General features: G+C 45.3%; 1 protein-coding gene across 4 annotated transcripts in view; it reads right to left on the bottom strand.

Moving 5' to 3' along the window:
• Positions 1 to 12,532, bottom strand: part of LOC146829216 (uncharacterized) — a 76,399-nt gene extending 63,867 nt beyond the window's left edge. For 2 of the 4 annotated variants that reach the window (XR_014961935.1, XM_085606662.1), the window contains exon 1: positions 12,456 to 12,532. The gene's annotated coding sequence lies outside the window, so the exon portion shown is untranslated. Of the gene's footprint in view, positions 1 to 9,728; positions 9,798 to 12,455 lie in introns of all 4 variants that reach the window. The other 2 variants (XM_085606663.1, XM_085606664.1) reach the window with 2 other exon arrangements.
• Between the last annotated feature and the right edge of the window lie 3,175 nt (positions 12,533 to 15,707).

The following is a 15,707-nucleotide window of genomic DNA, read 5'->3' as shown; positions in this document are numbered from 1 at the left end:
ACAGGACTACAAGATCCAGGTAGAGTTAAAACCGAGACTCCACACCCCACGTGGGACAGCTCAAAATATCAGCAATGGCCACGTGAGCATCTCCGAGCCTCGCCCCTTTCCCTCAAAAATGCTCACTTGGCCCTTATTCTCACCTCTCGAAGCAGTATCTGATGATCATGAAGATCAGTGCGTCTTGCATGGTAATATAAATGTGCGAGGCCTTGGGCAGCACCAGCTTGTCATTATCTTCTAAGTCGCCCAGGTGTAGTTAGTGGGCAGACAGAACCGGTCCCACCAGAACCAGTCCTGCACCATCTGCAGCATTGTGGTGGACGGACGAGGGTACACCCAGACCCCAGCAGGAAAGCAGCCCTCCGCCCAGCAGGCAGCTTGAAATAACAGCTACAGGATGTGAGAGCCCTGTGACTCGCAGAGTAAACCACACGAGCAGGAATCAGCCCTCACTCTCCCTCCACTCTCCTCCCTCCTCTAGATCTGGCTTTCTCAATTTTTTTTCTCTTCAATTACTGAAGCTTTACAAAAACAACCCATCGCAGTTGTCCCAGCAGCTTCAAAAGAGAAAGCATGCACAGGGCACTGGATGTTAACAAAGCACGTCGCCGTGCCTCATTAGGACAAACTCAATAAAGAAAATAGTGCTTTCAACACTAAAATAACACTTACTGCATAAGAACCTAAGTAAAGGGGCCAGTAGCTATCAGAGGACACACATGACGACATGGCCATACTAAGGATGGACTACTAAGCCTATTAAGGAATCAGACGCCAGCATTTACGAAGGACAAAGACACAAGCAAATGAAAAATATGGGTGGGGCTTCTCCTCCGTACTCTACCTACAACAGATTGCCAGAGCAGTATTTGCGCACTGGCTCAGGCTCGACCTAAAAATGACAGCAAAACAAATTGCAGACATTCCATAGCACAGTGTTTAGTGAGAAAAATGCAGGCTAGCAGCATCTGGTGGAGTCAATACCCCCAGCACTTAAAGTTGCTGCAAATTATATACACTAATATTTACCACACCCACATAAAAACCTTGCTGATACTGCATGCATGCATTTGCCACATGTGATGATAGAGGGCCTACAAAATATGGCAAAATGCATGGCACTAAAAGAAACCAACAGGAACACAGTAAGGGGAGTGTGCTTTGTGTGTAATGCCATTGCAATGTTAGCAGAACAGACATTGAACTGCTCAGTGCAGGTGGTAAATGTCTGCATTAAACTCCTAGAATAGTGGGATACCTTGTGGAAATCTACCCAGTAATTCCAGGACCAAAGAGTTATTCTTCATTCCAAGGAATTTAGCACATAGTTGCAGGAATTCCATGAGGAGATTTCGGCTGGTATAGGTAATTCCAGCTGCGTGGAAATTCCGCAGTACTTGTACTTGGGGCCTGTGTGGCGCTACAAGTGACTTGGCAATTCCGATGTAGGTTTGACATTCACTGAGGTACAGGTCACAGGAAGTTTGATGGGCGAAGAGGGTTATTGTAATAGTACATTTTTTAAATTGTAAAATTAACATCATATTATAACAATAATAAACACAAAATGTTAAAATGAATATTTTACCATTCATTTGTTGCATAATTTTGATGATATTAACTTTCTACAGTTGTAAAAAAAAAAAAAACATAAGCCATTTGTAAGGTGATATTTAATTATTATTGCGTTTGCATACGTTGGTTTGCTGTGTTTTCATAATAAAACTCTACTTCTATAGGTGTTTATTGAATTTCTTAACTCATAAGCTAGTATTTTTTTTATCTTAAAAACACCTTAATCGTCTATATGTTAGCAGGTACGAACATGTATGAATATTAGGAATTTTTATGGCAAAATAATTTTTTATTCATAGATATACTCCAAGGGCCCGATTCACAGAACTAACATAAGACAAAATCCTAAACTTACTACCATTTTGGTATTCACAGAAGGCACTTACTCATTTTGTTATTCTTAGAAGGCACTTACTCATTTTGGTATTCACAAAAGTTAGTAGTCCTAACTTTAGGACTCCTAAATGCCTTCTGTGAATACAGAAAGTCTTAAAGTTAGGATTTTTCTCAGTTTAGGAGTAGTAAAGTGAGGACTCCTAACTTTAGGACTCCTAAATATCTTCTGTGAATGCCGAAAGTCTTAAAGTTAGGATTTTTCTCAGTTTAGGAGTAATAAAGTTAGGACTCCCAACTTTACTACTCCTAAACTGAGAAAAATCCTAACTTTAAGACTTTCGGTATTCACAGAAGGCATTTAGGAGTCCTAAAGTTAGGACTCCTAACTTCTGTGAATACCGAAATGAGTAAGTGCCTTCTGTGAATACCAAAATGAGTAAGTGCCTTCTGTGAATATCAAAATGGTAGTAAGTTTAGGATTTTGTCTTAAGTTAGTTCTGTGAATTGGGACCCATGTGTTATAAAATGTAACAGTTATGTGGTGGGCCCCTTAGTCGCAACAGTTGCAAACTGAAGGACCTGCCCCAAGCGTTTGCGCCACACCAGGGGCTCTGGGCACATGCGAACATCAAGGGAAGGATGATCCTGCTCCCCCACAGAGACCACAGGTTTCTCAAGCGGATGGGACCCAGCCGATAGAGTGACGTTGTACGACACAGTCAGCGACATTTTTATCCTTGTTTTTCCATTGGGGTTCGAATTAAAGTTGCAGCTTAAATATGATTTCATCAGGCTATTTCCGCTCACTGTTCATTCCATTGCAGCGACGGATGCTTCTGGGTAAGAAGTATTGGGTGAGGGGTAATGGAGGGTGGTATGTGGGGGGAGTTTGGCCCTGTTGGCCCGCAGTTCTACCTGCTGTGTGCGACAAGTAGGATTAGATGAAAAAAACTTGTCTATTGATGTAACTCTACAGGCCAAGCAGATTGTGACCACATCCGGTGCTCTCAATATGCTACAGTGTCGCAGTTCAATCCTTTCACCTTTACTTCTCGATCCTATATGATGAGGGCCACGATCACGATCACAATATGGAATGTCAATGAAGAAATGGATAAAATAGGGGATGGTCCCGGGTTTTGCACAATGGCATAAGCTGGAGTTATTGCTGCTCAAAGAAACATGCCTGTTAGGTATGAAATGTCAATTCATGGCTCTGCATAGTTTTGGCAGCGTATACTACGTGGGGTACTCCAGGGACCCTGGGGGGGAAGAGATTCTTCTACACTCATGCTTTCCCATAGTGATGTCCCAGGTAACAGCAGATGAACAGGGTAGCTTGGTGCTTGAGAGGCTGGTTTTGGGACAGGCTTACAATTTAATGGACACCTATGTGCCCCCACAGCTAATAGGACCTCCCTAAACAAGATCAAAGAAGAGATTCTTCACATCCCTAGCAGACACACAGACATGGAGGGTGATTTTAATGAAGTGATGGATACTCAGATTGACCGCTTGTGAGGAGAGAAGGAGGTAGAGGCAGGGAGACGGGACAAGTGACTCGGGCAGCCAGCCTTAGCCTCTGCGACACCTGGAAAGTATGGCACAAATCAGCATGAGAATTTGCACAATCCCCAGGAGTGAAAGGCACAAGTCATACATAGATATTTCTTTATGCCAGTGACTGACTTACTGGTGACCATAAGTGCAACATCCTTCCAAGGGGCATCTCTGGATACTAGAGTTTGAACACAAGTACACAGGAGTTTGCTTCCCATGAGGCGATATCCACTGCCTCCACAGATTATTATCAGGCTCTGTATGCACACTGGGAGCCGCCTCCCCAATACGTCACTACTCCCCTAATAGCTGACATGCCTCTGGCTTCTATCTCTGCTCTAGACTGTATTGAGATGGAGCACCCCATATTGCTAGAGGAGCTGGAAGTAGAAGACCCCGGGACCAGACAGGATCCCTTTAGAATTTTATCACAGTTTCCAATCTAAGCTTCTTCCACTTCTGCCAGCCATGTACAATGATGCCAATGACAAAGTTTGCTTCCCGTAAAAACTAGATGAGGCCACAATTGCGGTCCTCCACAAAGAGGGTCTCCCTCCAGCAGAATGCTCCTCTTATCATCCCATATCACTGATCTACAAAGATCTCAAGATCCATGCCAAGATACTTGTTATCCATCTCCTCAGGGTATTACCGACAGTGATCCACCCAGATCAGTGAGGCTTTGTGCCTCAGCATAGCACCAGAAACTGTATACGATGTATCCAGGCTTCTCTGGCCTGTAACATGACAGCAGCAAGGCCCTCTGCCATCCTTCTCTTTGAGAAAGCATTTGACTTCCTTGACCAGAAATGTTTATGGGATGTACTCCTGTGAAAAATAAATATATATAAAAATTGGTTTGGGTCCATGGTTTATAAAATGCGTGAGGGTGCTATATGCATCCCCTAGAACCCGCGTAAATAGAACCCTATTAAGGACATTTCAGATTCAGCGCTGTACCAGGCAGGGATGCCCTTTATCCCCTTTGCTGTTTGCATTGGCTATGGTACTATTAGCTGCATGGGTATGCTGTGCCTCATAGGTTTGGGAAATTGTGGTAAGAGTGGGCCAGTGGACTGCATCACCCACTATGCCGATGACATCCTAGTTTTTCTGTCCCACCCCAAAACTACCGGGCCTGGCTCCTTCACATACCAGATCTTTATTGTCAGGTGTTGGACCTCTTGGGTTCTACTGTTCCCAATCAACGGGGAGGCGAGGATGAGCGCCTGGCATGCCCGAATCACTACCCATCGGATTAGCTTTCAATTTCCAGGAGTGCATATCTCCCCATTACTGGATCTAGCTTGACCGTTAAACCTGACCTTCCTGGTGGCTAACATAAAAAGGGACCTGGGCAGATGGTACCACTTGCCTCTTATTATCTTCGGGAGATAAACTCTCTTTAAGATGATTATCTTACATTGTTTCCTATGTTCTCTTCAGGACTTCGCATACCTAAATCTACACACATGGTTTATAGACGTCTAAGCAGGGGTACGGTGTTTACTTTAGGTGGGCAAGCCTCCACGCATAGCCTTCAGGAAATCTTTTCAGTCCACTTATGATGGGAACATAACTACTGCCAATTTACAGCTTGTTAAACCTTGAACCAGTGGCGTGGGTCTCCCCTGCATATTTGCCTTTGCCTCCTGTATTTTTGATGTGTGTTGGACTCCGTTTTGCTGGTCTAGATGCTTTGGGCACATTGCCACTGCTGTTCAGTGCCAAAGTGCAAGTGCTCCTTTTGTAAATTGTTGCTATGGATTAGTGATTCCATGATTGGCATATTTGATTTACTTGTCAGACCCTAGTATAGTGCACTGTGTGTGCCCAGGGACTGTAAATCAAATGCTGCTAGTGGGCTGCAGCACTGATTGTGCCACCCACAGAAGCAGCCTGTAAAATGTAATTCTAACCTGCCATTGCAGAGACTGTGTGCAGCCTGGGACTGTCATGTCGACTTGACAAGTGCGCACACTTGCCAGTCCCTAAACCTACCCTTTTCTACATATTGGTCACCCCTAAGGTAGGCTCTATCAATCAATCAGGGAATTATAAGCGCACTACTCACCCGTGAGGGTCTCAAGGTGCTGGGGTGGTTCAGCAGTTCCATATCAGTCCAAGAGCCAGGTCTTGAAGGTGTTCAAGGAGGGGGCACGTCTGATGTTGGTGGGGAGCTCGTTTTAGGTGTTGGCTGCAATATAGGAGAAGTACTTTCCCCCAGTTCTGGCTCTGAGGATGCGCAGGGTTTTGGCGAGAAGGAGGTTGGTGGAGCGGAGGTTTCGTTTGGGTACGTGGAGGGTGATTCTGTCACTGATATATTGGGGTCTGGTGTTGTGTAGACATTTGTAAGCGTAGGTGAGTATCTTGAAGGTGACTCTTTTCTCGACGGGGAGCTAGTGGATCTTGCGTAGGTGGTGGCTGATGAGTTTGTGTCGGGGGACCCTGAGGACTAAATCTGGCAGTGGTGTTTTGTATTGTCTGGTGCTTGCAGAGTAGGGACTTGTTGATGCCGGCATAGAGGTTGTTTCCGTAGACCAGCCTGCCGGTGATAAGTGCGTGGATGACTGTTTTTCTTGCCTCGGGGGGGTCCATTTGAAGGTCTTACAGATGATGTGGAGGGTGTTGAAACAGCTGAAGGTGACGGCATTAACCTGTCTATTCATGGAGAGGGAGGAGTCGAGTACGATTCTGAGGTTCTTGGCGTGGTCTGTGGGAGTTGGGAGGGTGCTGAGGGCCGTGGGCCACCAGGAGTTGTTCCATGCTGAGGGGATGTTTACAAGGACGAGGACTTCCGTCTTGTCTGAGTTGAGTTTTAGGCAGCTGTTTCTCCTCCAAGCGGCAACATCCTGCATTCCTTCCTGTAAGTTGAGTCTGGTGGTGTTGGGGTCCTTGGTGAGGGAGAGGATGAGCTGGGTGTTGTCGGCATAGGAGACTATGCTGAGGCTGTGCTAACGGACGATAGCGGTGAGGGGAGCCATGTAGATGTTGAAAAGGGTTGGGCTGAGCCATGATCCCTGTGGGACTCCGCAGTTAATCTCCGTGGGTTCGGAGAGGAAGTGTGGCAGCCTGATCCTTTGGCTCCTGCCGGTGAAGAACGATCTGATCCAGATGAGGGCGGGGCCTTGTATGCCGGCGTTGTGTAGTCTAGCTGCAAGTGTTCGGTGGGAGACTGTGTCGAAAGCTGCTGATAGGTCAATTAGAATCAGGGCTGCGGTGTGGCCTTGGTCGAGGGGGGTGCGGATGTGGTCAGTGGCAGCGAGTAGGGTGGTCTCGGTGCTGTGGTTGCTTCGGAATCCAGATTGGAAAGGATCAAGGATGGCATTGTCTTCAATTAACTTTGTCAGTTCTGTCCTGACTATCTTCTCAGCGACTTAAGCTGTAAAAGGGAAGAGGGAGATGGGCCAGTAGTTCTTGAGGTCAGTCGGGTCTGCTGAGGGCTTCTTAAGCAGGGGCCTGACTTCTGCGCGTTTCCAGTCGTCGGGGAAGGAACTGGTCTCGAAGGTGGTGTTGATGGTGCATTGCAACATGGGTGTGATGTTGGTGGCGACTCTGTGGTATATGTGGGGTGGGCAGGGGTCCGTAGGGGCCCCGGAGTCGATGCCTTTAATGGTTGCAGGGGTCTCCTCGTCGTGATCGGTGTCCAGGAGGAGATGGTGGTCTGGCTGTCGGTGTTGACGGGCAGGCTGACTGTAGAGTCAGGCGTGTGGTCGTTGAAGGTGTCGTAGAGGTTTTTTATCTTCAGGTGGAAGTAGGATCTGAGTTTGTCACAGAGCTCCTGGGAGGGGGTGTTGTCCGTGGCTTTGCTGCGGGGTTTGGTGAATTCCTTGATGATGCTGAAAAGTTTCTTAGAGTTGCTGGAGTTGGCAAGGATTCTGTTGTGATGAAGGTCCTTTTGGTGGCTCTGATGCGTTGATGGTATTCCGTCATAGCGTCCTTGAAGGTGGTGCAGTTTTCGGGTGTCTTGCTGTTTCTCCAGTTCTTCTCCATGCATCCGCAGGTGTGTCTGGTTTCTTGGAGGTTGGTGGTGAACCAGACAGCTTTCCTGGGGCGTAGCTTGTTGGGGTTCCGCAGAGGGGCAAGTTTGTCTGCGCAGTTGTCGATACAAGTGTGGAATTCCCTGGCTGCGTGGTTGGTGTCGGTTGCAATGGAGTGGGTGTTGCTGTTGAGGGTGGAGTTGAGTTGTTCCTCAGTGACTCTGCTCCAGTTCCTACACGGGGGAGCAGAGCAGGTTGGGGTGGCTTGGGTTTGTTGACGAGGAAGTGTACGATGTGGTGATCGATCCAATGGAGCTGTGTGGTGTGGCTGAAATGAACGCTGTTGCCACCAGCGAAGATGGGGTCAAGAGTGTGTCCTACCTTGTCGGTCAGTGTGGTGATGAGTTGTTTCAGTCCAATGTTGGCGAGGTTGTCACAGAGGGCGGCGGTGTTGGGGTGGTTGAGGTTGTCGAGGTGGAAGTTCAGGTCTCTGACGAGTATGTAGTCCGTGGCAGCGATGACGTGGGGGGTGATGAGGTCGGTAATGGGGTCAGTGAAGAGTGATTGGGGCCAGGGGGTCTGTAGGCGAGGGTGCCATGGAGTGTGGAGTTAGTGCTGGCCTGGAGCTGGAAGTGCTGGTGCTCAGCGGCGGAGAGGTTTTCGTTGGAGTTGGTGAGGCAGAGGGAGTTTTTTTGTGCGGTGGCGATTCTCCCTCCCGAGTGGTTGGGTCGGTCCTTCCTCTGGATCTTGCACCCGACCGGGATGGCGGTGGCGATGTCAGGGCAGAGGAGGCGCTGGTCCAGGTTTCTATGAAGAAGGTGACGTCGGGTGAGAGCAAGTCCAGGAGGTTCTAGATTTCCATGGCAGTTGTTATTTCTTCCAGGGTTGAGTGCGAGGAGAGTGTCTGGCTCATAGTGGTGTATGAAGGGAGATCCTGGGTCCCTGGCGCTGTTCACGGTCAGATCGTGGACGGGCGCAGGCCGGCTTGCCTTTGGTGCTCCTTTGGCGTGCCAGAGGCGCGGCAGCTGCACGCGCCCGCCATTAAATAGGGGAGAGTGGAGGGATGAGAGGCTGAGAGGCGGGGCGGGAGTGGGGTCTGTCCAGGGGGAGGGGCCATGGGGCAGCAGCGGCAGGAAAACAGGCAGGGAAAGTAAAAATTGTGAAAATAAGGAGAATAATAGGAGATTAAAAAGAAGCAGGGGCAACCAAGTATTTACAATATTTGCAAGTGGGACAAACCAGCGAAGGCTCAGGGACTGAGGCAGGCAGGATCTAGGCAGCGGAGCAGAGCGAACCTCACCAGGAGGATGAGGTTGAAGAGCTGCGGCGCAGCAACGGCACAGCGGAGCTGCATGGGAGAGAGTTTGACCCAGAACAGAGGTCAAGGTACCCCTATGGGCAGGGTGCATTGTATATGAAATGTAGTTCATGCCCTGATGTGTGTTGCATGTCCTGATAGTGAAATACTGCCAATTTCGTTTTTCACTATTGCAAGTCTGTCTGTTTCCATAGGAGAGAATGGGGAGCTCGTTTATAATATCTTATAAACATAACTGACCCTGGGAACAAGATGTAAAAGTAAAGTTTAGTATGCCTGAACTCAGAATGTTAAAGTGCATCTTTTAGTGAGGGTGATTTTTACATTCTGTGTTTGAAAATACCACTTCTAGAAAGTAGGTATTTTCTTGCATAGTGTGCACGGAGAAAGGTGCCCCCTGATTAATATAAGGTCCAAGAGGGGGGGGGGAAGTAAACAAAAATAGGACAAAACCTCTTATCTGACCTATCTCATTTCAACAACGGTAATCACTCAAAAATTTCCCCATAAACAGAATCTCATCACATATAATTTTTCTCTTGATTTTATTATCTATCAAAACACTTACACGTATTTGTTTTTTTTATATATATCATAGTTATCTTTTTTTCTGTGCTAATGTGATCATAAAAACAAATATAGACAAATTCATATAAACTTGTATATTTGATTAAACAATATAGGATTACATTTCTCAATTGTGGTAACCCCCACATAGAACCATCAAACCTCCATTCTCACCTCTCATTCTCATCAAACATACTATCAGACATACCACACAAGGAATGACAATAAAATACACATCTGTGACGGGATACTACTAGCCATTAAAGTCTATCATGATTTTGGATATCGAATTCAGCATTCAAGAAGTCTGCTTAATTGTTTCTCATTGATTATTCTTTTGTATGGTTATTGGGTAGGATTCCCAGATGTGTAATAGATGGTCTACGCACGTTTCGGTGAAACACAATTTTAAATCACCTTCTTCAGGACCAAATAAACATTTCTGGCCTGGGGGTTCTCTGCAAATACAATGGTGATTTAAGTAAGACACAGGGAAATCTCATATACTGTCATGATTTAAAGACAACTTAGTTGCTACATAGTCATGCTTATCTCATATTTAGCCCTTAAAAAAGTTAGTATTAATGCGTCATCTCCTTTCTCCTGACAGGTATTCGACCGTGCTCAAAAGATAGAAATGATGTGGAGTTTTGATATTAGACATTAAGAAATCTCCATTGTGCCCATAAGAGCAAAGAAAGAAATGTGAAAAAGAATATTTGTGAAACATGCTTAGAAGTATAGGTGAGTCACCATATTAAAGAAAAAGTAATAATTGAATACAAATCCTACATGAGTTGTTTAACGTGGGATTGTCTCAGGTTCAAAATAAAAGGCTTTTTTGACCTCCAAATAGGGATCATCAATAAGGTATATTATCAAGGAATCATGTTTCTGTAGTCAGAAATAAAAATTAGTTACAATTAGTCCGCCATCCTTGTTCGACTTTCTATTTTTTGGGGCGAGATTTTACATATATAAAGACAAAGGGGCAGATTTATGTTCCCTGGCGCATCCCTGCAAATGAGCAGGGATGCGCCAGGGAAGATGCATCATGCAAGTTTGCCCTTGCGCCACCGCAGATGCGCCGCATTTACTATGCGGTGCATCGTGGCGCAAGGACAAGCAGATGCGTGACGCATCTGCCGGGGTAAGGTTGGCGCAGTGCTGAAGTTGTGTCGCAAGCGCGACGCAACTCCAGCACTGTTCCAACCTGCCCTATCCCTAACATGGTGCGTCATGCCTTATGCCGGCTTGAAGCAGGCGTAAGGATTTGACGCACCAGCGTCGGAAAAGTGACTGCGTGAAATCTTGTAGATTTCACTGCGTCACTTTTCCGAGGCTTTTTCCGACGTAACGCCCACCCTGCATACATTAAACCTGACGCTGGTTTAATGTGGCGCAGGGCTTTACAACGTGACGCATCTCACTAGATGCATCACGTTGTAAATCTGTCGGAGCATGGCGCTAGCTTTGCGCCACCGCTGTGTCACAAAAGTGACACAACGGTGGCGCAAAAGTGGGGCAGGGGGCTTGTAAATCTGCCCCACAGTATTGTCTTACCCCTAATAATATGTTCGTATCTGGGTAAGGGATTTTCTGTATTGGTCGAGGTCCAATCTAGTCATATATTCAGGTTGTTATGTGTCCACCATCTCTGTCGATTGTTATAGTTCCATCTGTAATAATAAGGTCCAAGCAATATTTTATCGATCGTTTCCTATTTCAAGGGTCTGCTATGGTCAAGCGCATTAGCTCTGGTAATAGCATATGCTATAATAATCCACATTTGTAAAGCGCAAACAATCACCCGTAAGGGTCTCTAGGCGCTGGGGGCCGTCGGGAAGATTAAGCAAGCTATTGCCCAGAGTCACATGATGCTGGGCTAATCTGCCGCCAGCGCCGGGGATCAAATCGTGATTCCCAGATTCCGGAGTCAGTCGCCCTGGCCGCGGCGCCACACCTCTTCTATATGTATCTTACCATTTAATGGCAATATTGATATTTCATAGTAGGCCCATTGTTCAGTGCTTGGGAAGGTTATTATTGCTTTGTAGAGTCAAATGGTTTCGATCTGCAACACGTAAAAACTCAATCAGAAAAAACAGAACGCTCCAATCCAGTCAATGAAAAGTAAAGTGTGCTTATTTAGATACACATTTCATCTAGGGTTTTATTTGTGTCATAACTCGGGTGCATATGATGTTCAAGGCTAAGATTAAAAAATATCACTATTGATCAGCCATTATCGCTAATGCCTTATTGTTGTGTTTAAAACTATTGTTTAGGAAGATACATCCTCTCTGATATAGGTATAGGATGAGAGAATGTACAACAAGGAGCAGCTCGTGTCGTTAGGGTGGTATTCTCTCTCCAACTTGCTCTTTTTTGGCGTCAATGCCCCAAGATGGAAGAAAAACTTCTACACTGGAACACTAGAAGGGTTATTAAAGGGAAACTTTACTGTGTGGTAGACTATTTGCTACAACCTTATAGCACCCTTTCCTACCAAATCAGGAAGAGAGGACATATGTATTACTGTGTATACAACCTATTACTTTGGGCTGCCCTTGTTTCAATATCTGCGAAGCACATGGCAAGACGGTTGTGTTAGGGGGGTGCGTGCAGTTTATTGTATGACCAGTTTAAATGCACATCATTTTACTCATACTTGCAGGCTGTCTGCGCTCGTTTATTTAAAACTACATCTATTAGATGCAGATAACACTTCCAGTTCTCTCTACAACTTGCTCTTTTTTGGTGTCAAACACCCCAAGATGGAAGAAAGACTTCTACATTAGAGTGGTTATTAAAGGGAAACTTTGCTGTATGGGAAAACTATTTGCTACAACCTTATGGCACCCTTTCCTGCCTCGCAAGGAAGAGAGGACATACGTATTACTGTGTATACAACCTATTAATCTGGGCAGCCCTTCAATCACTGCATGCGCAGCACACAGCACCGCGGTTGTGTTTGGGGGGTGAGTGCAGTTTATTGTATGTCCAGTTTAAAAACACAACGTTTTACTCGTTCTGGCAAACTGTCCGCGCTCGTATATTAAAAGCTACGTCTAATAGGTGCAAATAACGCTTCCAACGACAAGCAGCCTTCTTACCGGAATTCTTTCACGCGTGTATTCCTCTGAGTTTTGTCATGTAGTTTTGTTTGCCGGCTCCTCCACGCCAGTTTTTATGACGTTGCATATGCGTACCATATGAGCCGCTCTCGCGATGTTGCGAGTGTAACGGGGTTGACATCCTGAATAGTGCTTTCTTCGGAGGTTGACATATTAGAACAGTGAAATTTGGTTATTACACATACTTCTACTTGTTTGAATGACATAATCGAAGGCGACTCAGACTTTTAACTGTTTAAATATTTAACTTACTATGTTGTTATTGATGATGCCTGCATTTGCGTCCACCTGAGCCGTTCTAGCGGGGTTACATATGTTACGGGGTGAGCATCCTAAAGAGGGGTTTCTTCTAAAGTGCCATATTGAAACGGTAAAATTTGATTTTTACACACAGTTCTATAATTAGTTTGACATGATAAAAAGCGACTGAAACATCAGAGTATTTCAAATTTTAACTTACTATGCTGTTATTAATGCATACATGTCATAGCTAAGGTATATTCAAATAAGTGGTTGAAAGGATGTTATGAGATCTAGCATTTTATCGAGACCAGATGGGCGCCAAATTAATTTGAAGTATTTTTTTCCTTTGGGTCGCCTTATTAAGATAGTGAAAGTAGGTAAAGACCAGTGACCTAGGATTTATAAGCGGCTCATGCAATGAATTGCAGAATTTCCATATCGTATTGTTTACAATGATGCCAATGATTGCCATTCTATAATCTTATTCAGGAGAAAGGAGATGACGAATTAATACTAACTTTTTTAAGGGCTAAATATGAGATAAGCATGACTATGTAGCAACTAAGTTGTCTTTAAATTATGACAGTATATGAGATTCCCCTGTGTCTTACCATTGTATTTGCAGAGAACCCCCAGGCCACTATATAGATGTGAAGAAATGTTTATTTGGTCCTGAAGAAGGTGATATAAAATTGTGTTTCACCGAAACGTGCGTAGGCCATCTATTACACATCTGGGAATCCTACCCAAGAACCATACAAAAGAGGAATCAATGAGAAACAATTGAGCAGACTTCTTGAATGCTGAATTCAATATCCAAAATCATGTAAGACTGTAATAGCTAGTAGGATCCCATCACAGACGTGTATTTTATTGTCATTCTTTGTGTGGTATGTCTGATAGTATGTTTGATGAGAATGAGAGGTGAGAATGGAGGTCTGATGGTTCTGTATGGGGGTTAACACAATTGAGAGATTTAATCCTATATTGTTTAATCAAATATAAATGTTTATATAAATGTGTCTATATTTGTAAATGTTTTTATGGTCACATTAGCACAGAAAAAAGATAACTATGAAATATATAAAAAAAAACAATAAGTGTAAGTGTTTTGATAAATAATAAAATCAAGAGAAAAATTATATGTGATGAGATTCTGTTTATGGGGAAATGTCATTTTTTGAGTGATTACCATTGTTGAAATGAGATAACTCAGATGAGAGGTTTTGTCCTATTTTTGGTATTTTCTTGCATAACCATCCAATGTGCCTCTGCTAGGTTTGTGTATTGCATGTCTGGCTTTTGGATGACAGGGGCAAGATTGCGGCAGCGGCTCCACAAGTCTGATTAGTCAGGGCTGGGCTGAATAAGCCTGGTCTGCATTTGTAGTGGCGGGAGAAGTAACACCTTCAACTCAATAGGGCTGTGCCTGCCTCCCACAATGATGGCTTCACCCCCCCTGTGGTGTGTCTGGAGCCAGGGCCCACACTGACAATGGAGGTTGTTGTGCACTTGCAAAGTGCTCCACAGAACTGGTTTTTGCTTGGTACAGACACTCTCTGCCTTTAGAGAACAAAGGATTTTGGTGTATAAAACGGGGGGCCCAGACCCCAGACTTTTAGATCACACCTGGGAAATCAAGAGGAACTTTTGCCAAGGAGAAGAGCCGGATAAGCTGAGGAGGAATACTACCCCTGTGCTGTTTGCTGTCTGGGGTTGGCCTGCAGTGGCTGCTTGCTAGCACGGAAAGGAGAAAAAGGACTTTGCTGTTTGCTTTGTCACCTGCTTGAAGAAAATATCTCCAAGGGCTTGAAACTGAGCTTGCCTCCTGTTTCGAAGTCTCAGGGACACAAAGACTTCACCACCAGCTCCCCTGAATTCCCTTGCTGGGAATTCCAACCTGCAAAGAAGTGCCTGCTGCTGTTTAGAACCTCTGGCGACTATTTGTCTCTGGGATCTGGAAAATCGACACAACATCGAAGAAGCATGCCGCATCTGTGCCTGTATCTGATGCATTGCCGAAGAAACCGTCGCAGCGCCTGCCACGGCTCGAGAAATCGCCACACAATGCATCGGGTGTAACAATCTCCGAAGTCCGAGATCATCGCACCGATCCCGACGCAAGGCTGCTGTGCGGCTTCACAAAACCACGTATCGTACCGGATCAACGCATCGCATTGAGGCACCAAGACTGTCGCCTCGTTGGGGGCCGCAGTAAGAAACAGACCCATCAACTCTCCACGCATTCAGAAAACGACGCATCACCTCTTCTACGGTAAGGAACCGACGCATCAACTCCCCTGCCCTGCAGTAAGGAACCGACGCATCACCCTCCCAGAGCAAGGAATCGATCCATCACCTTCCTTGCGACATTTTGTTTTTTTTGCATGACACATTTACGGTACTTTTGAGAAAAGTGTTGCATTTACTACTTGTATTGAACTGAACTATTACTACCATTTGAAAGCCTTATATTTAATACTGTATTGTGGATTTTTGTCATTTGGTCTTGTTTTGTTTTGGATAAAGTTTACTTATTTTTCTAAACTGGTGTGGTGTCCATTTGTAGTGTTTTCACTACAAATGGTCACTACTGTATATGTTCACAGATACTTTACACACTGTCTCTGAGATAAGCCTGTCTGCTCGTGCCAAGCTACTAAGTGGGTGAGCAGGGGTTATTTTAGAAGTGTATCCCACTTACCCTGACTAGAAGCAAGGGTCCCTATTTGGACAAAGGTTCCTACCTCTGCCAACTAGAGACCCCCATTTCTAACACAGCTGTACTGCTGGGGCTCTCAATTGGTGGTTCTTAATGACTGGATCCACAGAGGCAGGGCAAACCCAGCGGTCAGGAGAAAGGTGCAAGGTAGGTGGTGGGATGACATCAGAGATATACTATATTTGGCCCGATCCCTAGATCTCTCCTGGAGCCATCGTGGGTGGTCCTTTTAGTATGGAGAGCAACCTTCCAATGGACAGGATGGG

The sequence above is a fragment of the Triturus cristatus genome, chromosome 5_2 (assembly GCF_964204655.1).
Source record: "Triturus cristatus chromosome 5_2, aTriCri1.1, whole genome shotgun sequence".
Lineage (NCBI taxonomy): Eukaryota > Metazoa > Chordata > Amphibia > Caudata > Salamandridae > Triturus > Triturus cristatus.
This window is presented reverse-complemented; position numbering and strand designations above follow the sequence as displayed.